Below are 14,113 nucleotides of genomic sequence, written 5' to 3' on the forward strand. Positions count from 1 at the left end.
ATTCCTGCTTTCAATACTAGAGTACCAAAAGTTGGGGGTGGGATGGGGCAATGAGAGACAGAGCTTGATGTCAGAGGACTGCAGCCTCCAGCTGGCTATCATCATTTAAACTCTGGCTTTATCTTGGTGAGTAACGGAAGCCTGTGATTTCAGCTATCTGCTGCTAAGCATGAAAGTCTAGTACCCGCCCCACACTCAGGGTTTCAGAGTGCTCTTTCCTGTGTCAATACACATTACTTGTCACATTGGCGTGAGTCGGAGGAGAAGGTTGATCTCTGCTGTTAGGTTGTTGTCATGTGTCAAATCACACAGCCCAAAGGGAATGGCTATGATGCATAGCAAAGGCAGGCTGTGTCGTGGCCAGACTGCCTACAAGAAGACAAAGCTGGTCTTATAGACCAGGGGAGGGAAAGGCAGGAGGCAGAGTGCAACCGTTCACACTGTAAGGCTGAGGGACTTTCATTTTCTTGTTGCTACAAGCCTTCAATCTTGCCAGTGTGTGCAAACATCCATGTTCCTTCCAGCTGACTGCAGGCTGCTTCTCCCACAGACAAGGCTAAATTGAATGGGAGATTCTAGCCATCAGTGAGTGGGATGTTCATACACAGAACTGACCAAAGAAGGCAGATGTGATGATTATGCAAGTGCCTGTCCACCATTAGAGACAGACAATGGTGTGTGTGTGTGTGTGTGTGTGTTGCTATCATATACATAATATGTGTTAGTAAGAGGGCTACCCTGACAGGAAGCTAGAGCAGGGTTTGTTCCAGTGGTAGCTTTGTTTCTTTGCCTTATCTTATCCTTCCTTTTCCTTACCTTCTCAGAGTAGAGTAGGGGGAAAATCATAGAAACAAACTTCCACCAGCAAACGGGTAATAGCTGCCCCATATTCAAGAAGACATGGGTTTAAGGCGATCTCCTCATCAAAAGACGCCCACACACTTGAAGCAGTTTCCTAGAAAGACAGACATGCTTTCTCTGGGTGGATCTCGGCATACTCGGGAGCATTTTTATAGCACCTTCCAAATTCTCAACGGCTGGTCTTGTGATGTGACAGCCAGCGGTCCGCCACATTCGCTGCACCAGGCAAGGCAGAGGGGAGTAAAATTTGTCATGTATGTAAATTGTAATCACATTGGATGGTCGTATGTGCTCATTTAGGCATTTTAACAGTGTGTGATGCTGTCCTCTCCGCAGGACTAATAAGCATTAGCCATAATGAGGTCAGTCAGTCAGGCATTATCAGGGGATTTAATTGGGACATGGGTCTCTGCTGAAGTGAAAATTAATAACTTTTGTCAATGTTCTGGTGAAATGTTCTGTCTTATTAAACTATGAGGGTCAATTAGAAAGCATTATGTAATAAAGTCCCCAGCAGCAGAACTCAAATTGAGTTATACCACAGTCATTATTCCAGGGCGAATGCATTTGAAAATGGAAAACCAGAGTGCCATATGGAGGATTTGGGTCAGATTTACAAGCATCGCATGCTAAGGCTTCAACAAGAAGGAAACAATTAAATGTAATACTGAAATAAATCAGTGTGAGTGGGTGGTGTAGGGCCAGGAGCCTGGGGCAGGCTGCGGCCCTGGAGCTGTGACACTGCAAAATGGCAGTGTTAGGAGGCTTGTATGGGCTGTGTCAGGCAGTGCCAGTCCCTGCAAAGCGCTTGGAGTGCTGAAAATCTGGGGCACACCTGGAAGGCGAGGGCCTGCGCACTGACTCACATAAATAACTCTTTATTGTGTGGCTATTAAGAGGAGAGATTGCTTTTTATTAAAGTGCAAGTTATTGTGGTACAGCAAATTAAAGAATTTTAAAGCATACTAAACAGCCACCGATATTCCCCACTCGATCATGTTTTACGGTACTTTAAACGGGCAGTCTAGTGTTAGGGAGATATAAAGTTAGTGCCCAGGCTGGGATCTGACAAAACTGCTCAGACACCTCTTCCAGGCAGGAAGGCTGCAGAAGAGAGGAGACTGAGGTTGGGAATATTATCCCAGGCTTGGAGGGAGAGTGAGGGCAGATGTCTTCTTCCTCACTAAGGCTGGAGGGTGCTCCTATCTGCGTCTCTGGAGAGAGGGGTATCTTCAAACAAAAGTTCAGAATTTTTTTTTTTTGTATAACATGGACAAAGGGATGAAGAGAGGTCAGGAAGGAGGGGAAAAAGGAAGGAAGGAATGTGGTGATGTATTGTTTATAATTTAATAAGGCCACTAGAGATCAAAATGCAAAGCTAGCCATAGGCATAGAGCCAGGCAGTGGTGGTACACACGTTTAATCTCAGGACCTGAGAGACAGAGGCAGACAAATCTCTGTGAGTTCAAGGCCATAATGAGCTATAAGAAATTGATGCTGTCTAAAAGGGAAACAGCTCACACGAAGGTGATCCTAGCACTTGGGACCTCACACGCCTTTAATCCCAGCACTAGGGAGGTGGAGACAGGAGCAATATGGCTGGGCAGAGAGAGGAGTATAAGGTGGGAGGAGACAGGAACTCTGGGATTGCAGTCTGAGGTCTGGTGGAGAGCAGTGCAGTCTGCATTGCACTCTGAGGATTCGTGGAGATAGATGATCACCCATTTTGGTCTGAAGTAGAGGTAAGAGCTACTGGCTGGCTGCTTTACTTTTCTGACCTTTGAGCTTGAACACCAATATCTGTCTCTGGCTTTTTATTATTCATGTTACAAAGGGGATGCACAACATTGGGAGTGTATCTCATTAAAGGACTACCGTTTTCTCCTTTTCTTGGCTCACCAGCCCAATTTCCTACAAAGATTCCCTCTAGCGAAGGGAGCTGGGAACTGGAATCTGATCACTCCCTCATTATCCACAATGGTGATTATATGATTACTGAGCATGTCCTCGGTGGCACCAAACCCCACTAAGACCCAACCAACTCTCCTCTTCTCAGTGGCTGCTGCTCTGGTTGACACCCTCCACTCCCCACAAGAGCCAGTGCTCATGTGTCTGCTGACTCTCTTGTCTCCTCAGGTCACTCAGACCTGAGGAGAAGACCCAGATCTGACCACCCTGCTCCTCTCTCCGTGAGCCCTGAGCTCCTTCACTAAGTGGGTCCAGTGAGATCTGCAGTACTGTTCACAGAGCACGGCCCCTCTCCTGTCCAGGGAGGGAGATCTGGAGCCAGGCCTCCTGAGCCTGTGCCTCCTCCAGTTGTCTACACATCTAGGGCTTGTCTTAGGTAGCTCTCTGCTGTTGTGATAATACACTGACCAAAAGCGACTCAGGGAAGGTAGAAAAGGGTTTATTTGGCTTATACTTCATAGTCCATTGTTGAGGAAATTCAGGGCAGGAACTGAAGCAGAGACCATGGAGGAGTGTAGCTGGCTGGTTTGCTCCCCATGGCTTGCTCAGAGAGAGAGAGAGTAAGTGCGAGAGAGAGCACCCAGGAGTGGTAACATCCACAATGGGTTGGGCTCTCTCTCACATTAATAATTAATCAAGAAATTGCCCTACAGGCGTTCCTAAGCCAGACTGATGGAGGTATTTTCTCAACTAAGTTTACCTCTCCTCATTTGAGCTGGTTTGTTTCAGGTTGACAAAATGAGACAGAACAAACAACTGACCGCAGCCAGCACAGGGGTCTTATTCCCAGAGGACTGTACCTCTGCAGTACGTTGTTCTGGGATGCTCTTTCTCTTGACTACCTGGCCTGGTCCTCTCCATTTCATCCATTTCGGGCTTTCTTCGGCTTTTCCATCTAAAGGAGATCAGCCCAAACTGGGAACCATGGTGTGCATCTGAAGTCCCAGCAACTCAGGAGGCTGGGGTGAGTTCCAGTTAGAGAGACATCCAGGGAACATCACGAAACTTCTCAGGGGGAGAAATGAAATGTCTTGTCCAGACCCCATGTCTTCAGTCCACACATGCTTCTCCAATAGTGGAGATTTAATACCACAATCTTATGCTCTTGGGAAAACGGAAGGCACAGTTGTAAGGAACATAACAGACAGAAGAGCCTATGCAAGAACAAAATGAGTATTTGGGGGGGGAGTGCTTTGATGACTTTTTCTCTGGCATCTGGTAAAGTTTTTCACTATGATGGCAAACTCCACATGCCTTCTGTCCCTCACTGAATGTTAGCAGTAAGGACAAACAGCAGATATATGAAACAACTCACTTGTGAGACAAGCACCTAACCCACTGAGATAAAGATTTGTCTTAGAAGAAACTCTGATGTTAACCAACTGTCTTATTACTTCTCCATTGCTGTGATAAGACACCATAATTTAGGCTTATGGTCTCAGATGGCTAGAGTCTATAATGGCAAAGGCAGTGGCAGTTGAGAAGTTATACCTTGATCCAAGAGTAGGAGAGAGAGAGAGAGAGAGAGAGAGAGAGAGAGAGAGAGAGAGAGAGAGAGAGAGAGAGAGAAAGACTGGGAATGGCATGAGTTTTTTAAAACCTCAAAGCCCACTGCCAGTGACACACCTCCTCCAACACGGCCGCACTTCGTAACCCTCCCCAAACGATTCTACCAACTGGGGACCAAATATTCACACTTTTGAATCTCTGGGGCAGGGGCATTCTCTTGCCACACCAACTCAACTCCCTGTATAAGCACCAGACTGCCGGTGGGAACTGTAACACTGTGTATCGGGAAAGCGATGAGCCTGAGAGCAGAGATGGCTATACCCTGGGATCACTTCTTTCAAACCCTTTGCTCAGACACCTGGCCTTCCTCAACCACACCTCTACTTCTCCCATCCGCTGCATCTTTGTGATTACCGCAATCCCTAGTCTGAAGTGCTAACTCCCAAGTCAATTATAACAGGGAGGAGGAGACTTTTGGAAGCCTTTGAGGAATTAGTGTGCTTATCAAAGGGCCCCAGAGGAGCTCTCCCACCTGTCTCTGATACCCAAAAGAAGGCCCTTGCTTTAGCTTCCTTCCTTCCTTCCTTCTTTCCTTCCTGTTTGTCTGTCTTTTTTCTTTCTTCCTAAATGTGATGGTTAATCTTCTTAATGATTTATTTATTTATTATGTAGACAGTGTTCTGTCTGCATACCTGCCTGAACACCAGAAGAGGACACCAGATAACATAGATGGATGTGGGTGCTGGGAATTGAACCCAGGTCCTCGGAAGAGCAGCCAGTGCTCTTAACTGCTGAGCCATGTCTCTAACCCTTGTTTTCTGATGCTGTGATAAAGCACCAGGACCAAAGCAACTTACAGAGGGAAGACTTTATGTGGGCTTGTGGTCCCAGAGGGATGAGTGTCCGTGACCATTATGGTAGGGAAATGTGTCAGTCAGCAGGCATGGTTTCAGGACCAGCCGAGAACTCATGCCTTAAAGCGCATACAGACAGCAAAGTAAAGGGAATAGGAATAGTGCCTGGGTTTTGAAGCCTCAAAGCCTGCCCTCTGTGACACACTTCCTTCTGTAGGGCCACAACTCCTAAGCTTCTCCAAACAGTACCACACACTGGGGACCAAGTACTCAAATGCCCAAGACTATGGGGACATGTCATTCAAATCACTGCCAACTTGGAGTCATGGAAGTTACTAAACTTCCTTGCCTTGAGCAAAACCAGCCACCCATGAAAACATGTGTACATGGTTGTTTCATTTACACAGAAGTCAGAAGAGGGTAAAATTGTCAGCTGTGGTGATATCCACATACAATCCCAGCACTTGGAAGGCAGAGGCAGGAGGATTACCATGCATAGAGGTCACCTTGTTCAACACAGCAATTTCCAGGCCAGCCAGGCATACATAGAATAACTGTATGTATGTATGTGTGTGTATGTATATGTATATACATATATATGAATATATTTAAAGTGGTAAGTATCCCACAACCATAATAAAAATGGAAATAAGAAACATTATTTTTAAAAACAGCTTTTATTTTAAAAATAAAATAAAGACCATCGAAAGCAATTATTTATACCTGGGAATGGTGGGGTGGGGTGACAGCACTCTTTGTCTTTACCCAGTGGAAAGTCCACCTGCATCCATTCACTTCCTTTTCTTCTGCTTCTACTGCTTCTACTGAAAGAAGTCAGTACCCCAGTACCATTCTCATCATTAGTCTGCCAAAGGAGAATCTGAGGCACAGCGAGAATGCATGGGTCAAATATTAGAACAATAGAGGATCATTACTCCTTCCCATCAGTCACCTCATGACATTCAGACTGAAAACCACACTCAGAAGAGGATTCATACAATGCTTCTGCTTGGAAGGGGGCAGCAACGTCAGAGCCTGAGCAAGTTTGTGCCTAGATGTTTGCTCCAGCTCTGCTGGGCACAGCCGTGTAAGTGCATGCCTTGATACCGCGATACACGTGTTCACTGCTATCCTTCACCAGGCTCTGCACATCCATTAACTCCTTCCATGTCCCTGTTCACAGCATGACATTGTCAAATGTTGTCATTTCCGGATGAACATCCTGTATCTCTTGATGCCCCTTTCCACTGTTAATACCATTTAAAGCTTCCATGAGTTGGAATCATTGTGGCCCATGCATGAGTCAGAATAGCAATATGCAAAAACATATTCAACAACCATGGGGCATACAATCTAGGATGGGTATGGCATAGGGCCCTTGAGAAAAACTCGCCTTTTTACTGGTCCTTCCACTATTAGAGAAGTGTTTCTTGCTATTATCAAGACTTTTTTACATTTTACAACCATGTATTGAAGTATAACTCCCTTCCTAAAGGGATCTCGGTTGAAAATAAATCCACAATGGTCTCTGCATTCCATGGGAGTGGGTGGGGCTCACCGCAGCCCCTGGATGTGAGTGGGAACCAGAGAAGAAGGAAGGGGCTGACAGGGAAAGAGAGAAGAATATGCCCACAGACAAATGATGCTAGTATGACCTCTTGATTTAGGGCAACCTTGATGGGCATTTCTGAACCCCTAATGCCTTGCATGTTCATTTCTCAGTTGAGCCCCAGACAGAAGGCAGCACAAGGCTGGCTCCTTGAGAGAGCCAGTCAATATACCCTGGCAGGACTTCACCTCACACTGCTCTTTCAGTCCTTGAGGAATTAAGTCCTCTTTCTGATGGTAGTGAGGGGATTCCCACCAGCAGGGTTTCTACTTGGTGTTGCTGGGTTTCCCAGGGTCACACTTCTGTTTTGGGAGAGAGTTTGGTTTCTGGCTCATTCTGACATGTCAGGCTGCAAAGTAAATTTGAGCCAAGAGTTCTGCCTCATTTTGGCTATTTCTGAGAAGCTGGTATTTTCTTCTCACAGAGGAAATGGGAAATTTAAAAACCCTCAACATTACCAAGTTGTCTGGGTATCAGTGGGAAAACAGAAATCACGAAGTATTTCTCAAGCTGTTTGAATAATTTGCTTTCAATATTTCCCCCCCAGGAATAATAACAAATAAAAAAATGTCACTTGTCTTTAGAATCTTTTTTTTTAAATCAGAATATCTGAAGGTATTTCAGAAAGGTTCCATAGAAGTGGTTCAATGCCACAGGGTTCTGTAGGAAGATGGTCAACTTATAACTTCACCACGTGGTAAGGGGATGGATGGACAGGTTGGTGGATGAAAAAGCAAACTTCCAGCTATAGATCCTCAAGTCCACAGAACAGTACCTATTAGTCATTTATTACTATTCTAGCTTGGGAACCAATTCTTTATCTAACTAATGTTGGGATTTTCTTTGACTATAAAAATAATACCATACCATCATAATGCTTGAAGAAAAAGTGCAAAAAAAAAAAAAAAAGAAAAAGAAAAAGAAAAATTAAAAATTCCTACTCTTATTTCACACAAAAAAAGCCTTCATGCCAAGGGAAGTAGCACATTGGTGCTCTTAGATCATACATGTTACACAGCTTCTCTCTGATCACACATGCTGCTGATACCTGTATTAGGACTCTGGAAGAGGTCCTTGAGTGTGAGGAGCATGAGGCATTGCTCCTGTGACGGGTGATGCTGTGTGACACAGTTGACTCAAAGGAATGGAGATGTGCCTGGGTAGATTCAACTGAATCAGAGGTGCTTCCAAAGGGACAGTCTAGTCCTGAAGACAGAGATAGAAAGCATGGAAGGTTCTAGAAATGAAGGAGCTTCTCCATTGGTGACCTTGAAGATAGAGAGGTGTATGTGGTGAAGGGTACTGGAAGCTTCTAAGGACTAAATCCTAGAAGCCTTCTGGCATGTTCTTACAACCACCAGGGAACTGACGCTGACAAACATCTCACCACACACACACACACACACACACACACACACACACACACACACTCCACTGTCAGTGAGTTGACCCACATTGATCTCGCCTTATGAGAAAACGTCTTCAGGCCCACTGGAATCCATACATTTCTATGAAATAGTAAGTATGTGCTGTCTTAAGGGTAGGCTTTGAAAACTTGTTATCTGCAACAGAAATGAATGTGGTGCTACATATGACAACTTCTACTTGTTGCTCCATATGACAACTCCCACCTTTTCTTTTGTGTTGCAAACTAGAAATTTTAAGGATGTAGTGGTTTGTATGAAAATGGCCTCTATAGGCTTATAGGGAGGGGCACTATTAGGAGGTGTGGCTTTTTAGGGGTAAGTGTAGCCTTGTTGGAGGAAATATGTCACTGAGGGTAGGTTTTGAGGTTTCAAAAGCTGGAGCCAGGCCCATGGCTCGCTCTCTCTTCCTGCTGCCTGCCTCTCCAGCACTATGTCTGCCTACATGCACTGTACTTCCACCATGAGGATAATGAACTACACTGAACTGTAAGTCATAAATAATGCAAAAAGAAAAGAAAAAAGTCATGTTGCCAGTTGGTACTATTGTATATTTATGAATTGGCATTCTAAGGGTTATAGATTAGTTACCCTTCAAATTACCTTGTCTGTTTTTACTTTTTGTCTTCTGGGGTCACATGAAAGAACAATGAAATAAGCATTTCTTAATATTTGTTCTGATGTACAGATGTGGGGAGGACAGTGTATTGAAGGACTCTTTCTCTTCTTGGGGAAGAACATAGTTAGAGGGCATTGTGTTTCAAACCCTTAACATATATTGGCTATATTGACCAAAGAAAGAACCGAAGGGTGTGGACCACAGCAGTCACAGGGACTAGCTGTGGCTCCTCAAGATTGTGAAGAGAGCTAAGAGCTGAACTTGAATCTTTGATGGAAATTTGACCTATATGATCTGAGTGACCTCACACAGGATTTGCTTCATGCTTGGCTAGCTGTTTATGGGGCTGGCACCATGTGCCATGGTTGGGAAACTGTTGCCAAGTTTTCAAGCCCAGTTTGAGGAAGAACTGAGAGTTCATCTTAATGACCTTGGCTAGTGTTGGCTGCAACCAGGCTTACTTTCATGTTGACATATGAAGAAGTGAACATGTCATACCTTCTTCTGTGCCATAAGCAATACTATGATAAACAATCCTGTGTAAATACATACCCATGCTTACTATTGTTTCATTTGAAAATGTGCTAGACATAGTTTTATAAAAAAGGGTCCTAAAACAATTTCAAATTCTTTTTTAAGGAGAACATGGGCTTGTTTCTAAATCTCTTGTGTTAAAGATATTGAGGCATTAGATTCATAATAAATCATGCGTAAATCAGCCCCCCAAGCCATTCCCATAGCCCTCTCCAGCATACCCAGGTGCTGGCTAGATTCTTCAAGGACAACTACAAAGAGCAATCCTCACAGAAGACAGTGGGTAGGCCAGCTGGACACCATTCTATGTCTCTACCATGGCCTCAGTGTGGAACTCTGCACACTTATTTCCTGAAGCAGAATGCTGCCAGAAGATAAGTGGGGTCCAAACCACATCTGCCTTTTCTCATGGCTCTAGAAGGTAAAATTGTGATATCAAATGTTGCCAGGGGCAGAGAAGATATGATCTGTTTCTACTTCTCTCCAAGCCTCTGGAGGTTTATTAGCAATGACTGGCACCCCTTGTTTCATAGAAAGCCTTTTCTCTCTGTCCTCATATGGTCTTTACTCTGCATCCAAATTGCCCTATTTCTTGTTTGTTTGTTTTAATGAAACCAGTAAAGTTGAATCAGACTGTTCTGCTGCTGTGTAAAATACACTGATAAGGACCACTTAAGGGAGAACTGATTTATTTTGGCTCACAGCTGCAGAGGGATGCCATCCACCAGGGCAGAGAAAACACAGAGGGTGGACCTGGAAGGCTTGGCAAGAGGAACTGGAAGCTGGCTGGCCACACTGTATCCATACCCAGGAAGCAGAGTGAGAACCGGAAGTACAGTCAAGCAGTGAAGCCTCAAGGCCCAGCTGTCCTGAAGCACTTCTTCCAAAGGGTTCCACACTAAATGTCCCACAACCCCTCAAACAGTGCCACCAGCTGGAGAACAAGTGTTCCAATGCCCGAGCTGGTGGTGGATGTTTCACGTTCAAACCGCAATACCATCTAAAGGAACTCATTCACCTTTCCCCGAATGAGCCATTACCACAGAATGTGGAGGTTAGGACTTGAGAATCTTGAGAGGAAAACAGAATTCAACCCACCATACCTTGACAAGTTACAGAGAATATGCCCCTGAACTCTGTTCCCAGATTAGTTTCCCAGGGACATCACTACGCTTTGTCACTGTGAGGATTAAATCCAAGCACCAAATGGAAGGACATAGGTGACAGAGGGCTTTCTCTGTGCCTGGCCCTTGATATTTGCTCATAAATAGTGTTTAATGATCAATTACAATGTTTGCTGTGACTTTTCAATACACTCATGTAGGAGATGTAGGAACATGAGCTCAGCTAGACAGAGTCCCGTTCATGGGCTAGTCCACTAACCCAAGGAACAGATCAGCTCTCATTTGTCAAGTATCCTTCTACTTTTCCTTGTCCAGCTTCCATCAGGCATCGTTTGCCAAGACACCAACTTCTCTCTCCCTCAAAGCCCACTGTGGAGGTTGGCACCTGCCTTGTGCTGAAAGTGTGTTATATTAAAAGTGCTGACGCCCCTTCATTGCCAGGAGCTGGTGCCAAAGCTGCCCACTTGAGCAGGAGCAGGCTCTCGCTACACACCAGGGCTGCTGAAGATGGATCTAGAGCCAAACACAGAAAGTGAGGCCCTGGACTTCAACCCTCTCTCTCACACACATACACACACCACATGCACACGTGTACCGCACAAACACACACCATGCATACATGCGCACACACCAGGAACCCCAATCAGTACTCAAAGAAACTTAAAGGAATAAAAATCACTCCATCTCTTTGATGCTATTCAAAGGTTCCTTTTAAATCTGAGACAGCACATTCTAAATTCCTAAAACATCTGGTGTCACCTGCTCTCCCCCTCTCCAAACCCTCTTAATTCCATAATTTAGCAGGTCTGAAGACACAGAAAGATCTCACTGAGGTATAATTGGGTACCTTGCCCAATCTGAGTTGAATGTGATGCCCATCTGAACCCGGTGACTGGTCCCCCGCGCAGAGAGAAAAGGTTTGGTGGCAAGGGAATGAGGACTCAGCCTTGGACGGGAAAGCAGAGCTGCCTGTGGGGAAATGTTTGCTATCCATTCTGCCCTGACACTCCAGGAGCGGAGCACAATTTCTTTTGTGATTGGAGGTAATGTAATCTACAGGAAAATCAATGTGGGCTGACAGGAGGCTCACCCAGCTGATCTGCAGACCAGGGACCCTGAATCACAGCAGGCTGAAGGCAGGTGGCACCCAGGCTATTTCTGCTGCATCTGGGAGGGGGTGGCTTTGCAAAGCTCACATCCCAGGGTGCTTCTGACTCCCAGAGAACCTGAGGACTGACTGAGCAGCCAAGGGTTGATTGGCAAAGGAGAGGGGTAGTAGAGAGACAGGTGTGCCCTGCAGGCTCCTGAAGGGAGACAGGAGAACCTGGGACTGTAAGACAGAACAAGCGGGAAGGGGAGGACTAGTACACACAGGCTTCAGTGTCAAACCATTCACTTTATTACTTCCTACTTTTTAATTTAAAAAAAAAATCACAATATGTTCTCGCCTACCACTCCAACACATCCATGCGAAAGAATTCTCCAGCATAAACAAAGCAGGAGAGTCAAGGAAAAAAAAATAGCTCTCAACACCCCAAAAAACATCTGTGCATCTGCTGGCCTCTCTGCCGCTTAGTTCAGCTGACTTCAGCACCCCCACAGCAGCAACGGCAGCAGTTAGCAGGTGTCACCCCAATATGGCTGTGCATTGCTTCTCCTGATTTGGAGACATAAATCAGAATAATAGGTCCATGCTATCCCTGCCCCATAGGTCCCCTTCATCGAAGCCACAGCACTGACAGCCTTCTGGCTCCTGGCTGTTTGCCTCAGAGCATTGTGAACACCATCCCTTAACTTCGGGGGATGCTTTTCTTGAATCCACATAGCTCCTCTGTGCAGTCATAACATGCATGTATTTGATTGCACGAGGCATGTGGACAATTGAATTGAGGAAAATGATGAGTTAAGATCCAGAAAGCAGACGTGGGGCACTGGGAAGGGAGGATAGTGGTACCCATTGCTACTCATCACTCATCCCTGGCATTAATCAGCAGGCGGCTGGGGAGGCCCAAGAGGGAAGGGCAAAGAGTAAGAAGTCACAGACCCTTCTCACTTATAACAGAAACAAGTTTGATACAGAACTGCCTTTCCTGTCTCCTCTTCTGTCCTGAGGGTCTCCTGTCTCCCCTGCCAACTTCCTGGCAAAGGCTGTCTACTTCACCCACTGTGTTCCTGGCATAAACCTACGAGGCTAAAGAAGCTGACCCGAAGCTCAGTTTTTCAAAGCTTGGGGGGCACTTCTGAACCTGAAGTTGGCTCCACTTTCTTTCCCCTGTGCAGTCCCCACTCTGCAGTGGAGCTGACAAGGGCTCTGGACAGCGGGACAGCAGGATCCAATAAATCTGAGGCCTGTCTAGGTGCTTCATTTATCAAGAGGCCTAATTTACCCGGGCCCTTTAGACTAATTGCAGATTTGCAGAAACTGCTGAGAGTGTAGAACCGTGTATTGTGAGTGTCCCTTGCCATATTTCTGCTAATGTGTTTCATCTGGAGTACATAAAGAGGCAGGGATGCTGATTTTAGACACAGCACTTTGGGGCTAATCCAGCTAAATGATTAGCCCTAAAATTCTGCAGTGATGTCATTTTCCCTACAGTGCTCTGCCAGTCGGCTTGTTTGCTTTATGGTGAGAAGTATGTGCTTCCCCCTCCCGAGCCCACCCCACCCCAACCTCGACCAACATCACAGAGACCTCTGCTCTCCCAGGCTGACACCAGCGACAGCATGAAGTCTCCCCACTGCTTAAGTCTGTTCAAGATGACCCAGGCTGCCAGCAGGGGCACGCTAGGAGAAGTGTCCCTTCTCTTTAGGGACCCTTAGATAAATACCTTTCTCCTCTGCTACCCCACACAAGCCCGTGAGTATTGACTTCTACACTGATTGAGGAACAGGACTATAGTTAGGGAAGAGAGTCCCACTTTTCCCAAAGCTGTGAGAACACATGCGCAAGACTCAGTCTGTCTGAATGCCAGTTTCCTCCCCTGGAAATAGACATAGACACTTTTCGGCTGAATGTTTCCCAACAGCCGGGGAAGGGTTAGGAGCATCGAACTCTGGGTCACACTGCTCCAGTCTCTCCTCTGTCTCTTCTTACCTTCCTCTGCTTACTCTCTTTGCACTCTTTCTATACAGACATGATCAGTAAAAGCCCCCTTGCGGGATTCTCCCACTGAGTGTTCTCCCTGTTCTCCACACTCAGACATCATAGCTGCTCAGTGAACGGTGACTCTCCTAGTGTGTTTGAGAAAGGAAATCTGGGCTGCAGTGTGGACTTCTGGTGACATTTATACTCTAGAAAGTTACTCATTTCCAGAAAATGTACAGAACTACATCTTTCAAATCTGAGTATATAGACACAAGTTCCTAAAGTCAATTAGACTGTCTGGGATTCTTTGCTATGTTGTGGAGAAGGGACAGAGTACCCTCTTGCACACATTGCCCTGGCCTTCACAGATCCTTAGTGCACATCCCATTTGGCATTTATAACAAACCTTAACTACACACTTAGTGCCTGCCAGGTACTCTAGTCTAAGAACTTCAAAGACAACAACCCATTCAGTCTTAACCACAGCTCTCCAAAGCAAGTTCAAGCTCACCTGGCCAATGAGAAG

Source organism: Phodopus roborovskii, unplaced genomic scaffold, assembly GCF_943737965.1.
Source record: "Phodopus roborovskii unplaced genomic scaffold, PHOROB, whole genome shotgun sequence".
NCBI classification, from domain to species: Eukaryota; Metazoa; Chordata; class Mammalia; order Rodentia; family Cricetidae; genus Phodopus; species Phodopus roborovskii.